The sequence below is a fragment of the Chrysochloris asiatica genome, unplaced genomic scaffold, assembly GCF_000296735.1.
Source record: "Chrysochloris asiatica unplaced genomic scaffold, ChrAsi1.0 scaffold00064, whole genome shotgun sequence".
Taxonomy (NCBI): Eukaryota; Metazoa; Chordata; class Mammalia; order Afrosoricida; family Chrysochloridae; genus Chrysochloris; species Chrysochloris asiatica.
In genome coordinates this window covers 11582922-11590162 of record NW_006408582.1, presented here as the reverse complement: position 1 = coordinate 11590162, position 7241 = coordinate 11582922, and positions in this window count along the sequence as shown.

The following is a 7241-nucleotide window of genomic DNA, read 5'->3' as shown; positions in this document are numbered from 1 at the left end:
TCTCATCTTTCTCCTGTGGAGCAGCTGCTGGACTTGAACAGCTGACCTTGCAGTTTTGCAGTCCAGTGCTTATTCTACAACACCACCAGGACTCCTCATAGGAGAGAGAAATTAGTTTCTTTGCCGTTGTTGGGTTTAGCCATTCTAATAATGAATTTCCCAGCCATAGCCACTTAGTCTTTTCACCTAACACAGTATCACATTTATCCTTTGAAAAGGTATTCTCATTTAGGTAGGTAAATATTATTCTCAGTTGACAGGTAAGCAAACTAAAGTCAAAGGAAGTCCAAGGTCATCTCATCTGTCAATGCTGTCCTGTCACTGATTCCAAAAGTCTTAGTCTTCTCATTCGACATACTCATCTCTTCTTCCCAAGGTTCAAAAGAGAAGAACCATTTAGATTTAGGTGTTGAAAATTTGACAGGGTTGAATTTATATTTCAAATATAGTATCATGAAACACTTTGGATTTTAAATTAAGCTGCACGCTGCAAATGTTTTTCATAATGATTGCTATTACACATTTGTCGCCACTATTAAACTTCAAGATGCATTGGAATATAGCATTGCTACATGGAGTTCTAGAATCCAGGACAGAGATGTTCGGCATTGGGGGTAATTTACACCCATAATGTAATTAAATAGGAGGCAATTTGCATTCAGATTTGTACATTACTGTATTTTTTCTGATTATGAAAATCAAAAACCGCCCTGGCAAGCACAGGAGGTTTCTGAGTACTCTGCCAATTAGTATTTTAAACAAATGACATTGAGAAAGAGGGCTTTTAAATCCTTTTCTGGAGTCTTCGCAGTTTGCCAAGATATAATAAGCTCTCTGTCAGATATTTTAATATGAAACATGATGTGATAAATAACTATTTTCATTTCCACATTATTTTTGTTCAAATGTATTTATGTTTTCTCTGATTCTCACCTATTGATAGAATCTACTTATAAATAAAATATTTAAAGGGCATAAGCTTAAACATTTGAAGTGGATAAGAATCTAAGTGTTATATTAACAAGGAAATTATGATTTAGGATTATTGAGAAAGCATTCATAAATTATGCAGAACAGCTTTGTTGTGGGGAAAAAGACCACTAGACTTTGTATGGAATACTTTCTGCTACCTAAAATACCTTAATCCAGTTAATCTAAGCTTTCTGTCTCAGACTCCTGATTTAAAAAAAAAAAAAAAAGGTTTATATCATGTCATTTGATCGATGTAAATATTAAATGAAGTATTTAAGAAAAAAAGTGTTTCCAATTTACAATAGATGCTCAATAAATACTTATTAGGGTCTAATAATGGAGAAAGGGCAAATCTAATAGTAGATCTTGAGCACCACTCTAAGTCATTTCTATGAGGGAGTATTAGTATTATCATTTCTATATTACAGATGAGGAAACTGATGAATAGAAGGAATTAACTGTCAAGTTCACACAACTGGGAAGTGATGGGAGTGAGATTTGAATTCAGGGATCCAAACTCTCATTTAGAGTCCAGTTCTATTCCATAGAATAGAATAGTATATATAGGATATAGTTTTACCCTGTACAGTATATAAGACAAAGTTTTACTCTGACACTTATGTGTCAGAATTTATTTGACAATGGTGGTTTTATCCATTGACAGATATATCATTAGACTCACAAAGTTGTATGTTCTGTTCATTATAAGTCAACAAGTAGCTCCTAAAATTACTAAAAAGAGGAATGAAAAAAAAATTCTTCTCCAATACCATAACTCAAATGTATCAGTTCTTCTATGGTTGCCTTGTTAGTTATCTAACATTAATATGCATAAGCTGTTGTTATTAAGTGCCTTGGAGTCAGTTCTGACTCATAGTGACCGTCTATAGGGTTTCCAAGGAGCAGCTGGTAGGTTTGAACCGCTGACCTTGTGGTTTGCAGTCTAGAGCTAATCCTACAGTGCCACATCAGGAATCCATGAAAAGCCTGAAAATACCATAGCTTGGATCAGGTGCACCTTAGTCTTCAAATAAATTTATTTTATCTTTAATACTTTAAAGAAGTTTTTTGCAACAAATTTTCCTAAAGCAAGTCAGCTGGGTGTTAATTGTGGAGCCAAACAAAATGAAGTCTTTGACAACTTTAATCTTTTCTGTATTTATCATGATCTTATTTACTGGTTCAATTATGATCATTCTCATTTTCTTTACATAGATGTACAATACATACTGAATGCTATAGACTTTCATCTTCATCAGTAAGTATTTTGAGCCTTTTTTACTTCCAGCAAGCAAGCTTGAATCAACTGCATATCCCAGGTTGTTAATAGCTCTTCTTCCAATGATGATACCATATTCTTCTTAAAATAATCCACCTTCTGGGATTATTTGCTCAACATACAGTTGAAATCCAGCACTCATCGGTTTGTTAGACTATGGTGGTTTGTGTGTTGCTCTGAAGCTGAAAGCTATGCCACCGTAAATTTCAATACCAACAGGGTCACCCATTGTGGACAGGTTCTAGTGGAATTTCTCGACTAAGACAAACTAGGAAGAAGGAGAGGCAGACTACTTCTGAATGGTTAGCCACTGAAAACCTATGAATAGCAGCAGAGCATTGTCAGATACAGTGCCGGAAGATGAAAACATTATGAATAACACCAGAATACTGTCAGATCTAGTGCCAGAAGATGAGCCCATTAGGTTGGAAGGCACTCAAAATGCAACTTTGGAAGAGCTGCTTGTCAGAGTGAATTATGAAGACACGAATGGAGAAAAACGTTCAGCATCTTCATTCAAATGAGAATAAACAGCTATAAACATTCATTAATAATCAGATCATGGACTGTCTGAAGTATGAATCTGGGAAAATTGGAAGTTGTCAAAAATAAAATGGAATGCATAAAACTGATATCCTAGGCATTAGTGACCTGAAATGCACTGGTATTAGTCATTTCTAATCTAAAAAAATATGGTTTACTATGCCAGGAATGACAAATTCAAGAGGAGTGGTGTATCATTCATCATCAAAAAGAACATTTCAAAATCTACCTTGAAGTACAATACTGTCTGTGACAGGACAAAACTCATAATCCTATAAGGAAGACTAATTAATATCACTATTATTCAAATTTAAACACCAATCACTAAAACTGTGATGACAAAGTTTTTAAATTCTACCAACATCTTCAGTCTGAGATTCATCAAACAAGCAATCAAAATGTATTGATAATTACAGGTGATTGGAATGCAAAGGTCAGGAAAGAAGAGGAAACATCAGTAGTTGGAAAATATGACCTGGAAGATATAAATGCTAGAAATTGTATGATATAATGTTATGAGACCAATGACTTATTCATTACAAATACCCTTTTTAAACAAGAGAAAAGGTTGATTATACACATTGACCTCACCAGATGGAAAGCACAGGAATCAAATTGACTACATCTGTGGGAAGAGACGGTAAAATAACTCAACATCATCAGCCAAAACTAGGCCAAGTGTCAACAGTGGAACCGATCAATTGTTCATATGCAAGTTCAGGCTGAAGCTGAAGAAAATTGAAACAACTTCACAGCAGTCAAAACATGATCTTGACCATATCCCATCTGAATTTAGAGACCATCTAAAGAGAAGATTGAATCTGGGAAAATTACACACTAATGACCAAAAACGGGAAGAGTTGTGGATGACATTAATAACATCATGCAGGAAGAAAACAAAAGGTCGTGAAAAAGACAAGAAAGAAAAAAAAGACAAAAATGGGAGTCAGAAGAGACTTGCTCTTCAGTTTACAGATGCTAAATTGAATGGAAGGAATGAGGGAGTAAAAGAGATGAACAGAAAATTTCAAAGGACAGCTCAAGAAGACAAAGTCTAGTATTATAATGAAACATGCAAAGACCTGGAGTTAGAAAACTAAAAGAGAAGCACATGCTCAGCATTTCTCAAGCTGAAAGAACTGAAGAAAAATTTCAAACTTCAACTTGCTGTATTGAAGAATTTCATGGATATAATATTGAATGATGTAGAAAGCATCAAAAGGAGATGGAAGGTACACACAGAAACACTGTACTTAAAAGAAAAGGTCGATGTTCAACCATTTCAAGAGGTAGCATATGATCAAAAAAATGATGCTACTAAAGGAAGAAGTCCAATCTGCACTGAAGGCATTGGTGATAAACAAGGCTCCAGGAATTAATAGAACACAAATAGAAATATTTCAACAAGCTGATGCAGCACTAGAGGCACTCAGTCATCTGTGTCAAGAAATTTGGAAGAAAGCTACCTGGTCAACCGGTTAGAAAAGAACACATTTGTGCTCATTCCAAATGAAGGTGACCCAATGTAATGCAGAAATTATTGAACAATATCATTAACATCACATACGAGTAAAATTTTGCTGAAGATAATTCCAAATGACTAAAAGAGTACATCAACAGTGAACTGCCAGAAATTCAGATTGGGTTCAGAAGAGGACATAGAACTAGAGGTATCATTGCTGACATCAGATGGATCTTGGTAGAAAACACAGCATATCAGAAAGAAGTTTGTTTGTACCTTATTGACTAGGCAAAGACATTCAACTGTGTTGATCATGACAAGCTATGGATAACATTGTGAAAAACAGATGTTCCAGAAGAGGTCATTGTAATCATGAGAAACTTTTACATAGACCAAGGGTCAGTCATTATAACAGAATAAGGGAATATTCAATTATTTAAAATTAGGATAGATGTGAGCTAGGCTATATTCTTCCACCATAGTTATTCAATTTGCATACTGAGCAAATAATCCAAGAAGTTGGATCTTATGAAAAAGAGTGTGGCATTAGGATTGGAGAAAGACTTGCTAACATCCTATGAGATGCAGGTGATAAAACTTTGCTTGCTGAAAGCTAAAAAGACTTAAAATACTTACTGTTCTTTTTGATTATTAGTGTGAAACCATTCCTCTTCAATTTGTCATTCCCCACATCATAAACCATGTCATTGTCACCTTCAAAATGGTCAGTACCACTCCACTTCAGTTCACTAATGCCTAAGATATCAATCTTTATGTGGTACATTTTTTACAATTTCCAATTTTCTTAGACTGATACTTCATGCATTCCATGTTCTGACTATTAATGGATGTATTTTAGCTATTTCTCCTCATTATGAGCTGTGCCCCATTAGCAAATGAAGGTACGGAAAGTGTTACTCTGTTTGCATCATCGTGGTGGACTCTACTTTGAGGAGACAGCTCTTCCCTAATCGTTTTTGGAGTTCCTTCCAGCCTGTCAGTTTGTCATACTGTGGTGGCTTCTGTGTTGCTATTATGCTAGAAGCTATGCCACAGGTATTTTATATACATGGTCAACGTATTTTAGCTGTGCTTCCAGACTAAGACAGACTAGGAAGAAGGAGAGGTGGATTACCTTCAAAGATTTAGTCATTAAAAATCTTATAAATATATGTGGAATACTGTCCAACAGCACCAAGATATTGAATATTAACATAATAAGCGTGAGTATTTACAACGTATTTATCATTACTGATGACATCAGATCACAGTGTAGTTATGATTGTATTACATTAGATCTCATCATTGAGGTAATATCTGCATCTTAACTGTCAAACTGCTGAGAATCCAGGCCTAGTCAAATTGACACAAAACCTTAGCTATCACACCAAATGTGAGTAAAGTGTGCACAACTTAATCAACATGAATGATGACAATAAGAAACACATCAATTATTGGTAAATATTTTAACATATAAAATTTGGTCCCAACAGCAGAAACAAACCCAAAATAAGTGAGTAGTTACATAAGTAGATATATATGCATTTGTATAACAAGGTATTTGTATGTACATATATGAGGGTAAGTAAGACATTATTGCTACTGTAATACCCAATTGTCCTATAGTAACTAACTTTTAAGAAAGGATCAGGCTGAAGTGGAAAATTTTTAGCATCAACAACTCCCCTGGATGCAGAAGCCCCCTTCCCCCTCAACTCTGGCTAAACTTGGCTTCTGTAACACTGCTTATGCAAATTCCTCACATCTGAGTGGGCCCACCTGACTCACAGGATACTGTGGCCAGCGGCCAAGGCTAACCTTGAGAACAGCCGGCCAAAGTTAATCTTAAAAACTAACTGTCCCAGCAGATGTCCCCCTAGCCCCCAAGTTAATCTTGAGAAGTAACTGTCCCAGTTGATGTACTCCTAGCCCCCACCCTAACAGCTCAGGCATACATCATACCCTTGGTTTGTACAAGATAATGTCAGACTGCCTATGTATAAAAACTCTTTGAAAAACTGGGTCGTGGCTGCAGTTTTTCCCACTTTTAGGGAGGCTGTAGTCGCTGGCCAGCTAATAAAGGCTTCCTTATCAATCCTAAGAGTCTTGAGTGGTCATCTGGATAAAATGAGGCACAACACTACAAAATCATTTGTTGTTGTTTTTAAGTGTTGTCGGGTCATAGAAGTTTTTATTTAAAGTACTATCAAAATGCGAAGGCATCATTTCTCAATATATCTTCCATCTACGTCTATATACTTCCCATCTCTCAAACCATTTCCCCAAATAATTTTGTCCTCTTGGAATTGTTGTTGTTGCTGTTGCAAAGTGCTGTCAAGTCGGATCCGACCCATAGTGACCCTGTTTAGGGTTTCCAAGGAGTGGCTGTACAGTCCAGCGCATTAACCCACAGTACCACACCAGTAATTCTTGGAATTAAACCACATCAAAACGGCAGTTTTGACACCTTCAAGGGACTCAAATTGTGTCTTTTTTCAATGTTATTTGAGTTTGGAGAACAAAAAGAAGTATAAAGGTGCAAGATCCAGGCCACAGAGTGAACGGGGTCAGGTTTCACAATGAAATTATCATAGGACAGCTCATGCATTCTCATAATGGAAAAAAAATTCCTGACCTTTTACTCACCAGTGAAATTTTCCATTTTTTTCCTAATAAGCCATGATTATCCTGTGTCCTTCAAGAAAACCTATCAAGTTACACTTTTGGGGTCCCAAAAGATGGTCACCATAACTTTCTAAGCTGGCCTTTTTACCTTGAATTTAACGGGCCCTACAGATTCCCTTGAGAATCACGTTTCTAATTGGGCCTTTTGTTTGAAGTCACCCTAAGAAGACTATGTGTATTACTGAGAGAATTTGTCTGCAATTATCAATTGATCACAGAAACATGTTTTATTTGGAACAAATCCATGCTTGTATGAACTGGCATCCTAGTTATTGTTACGGAGTCGGTTCCGACTCATAG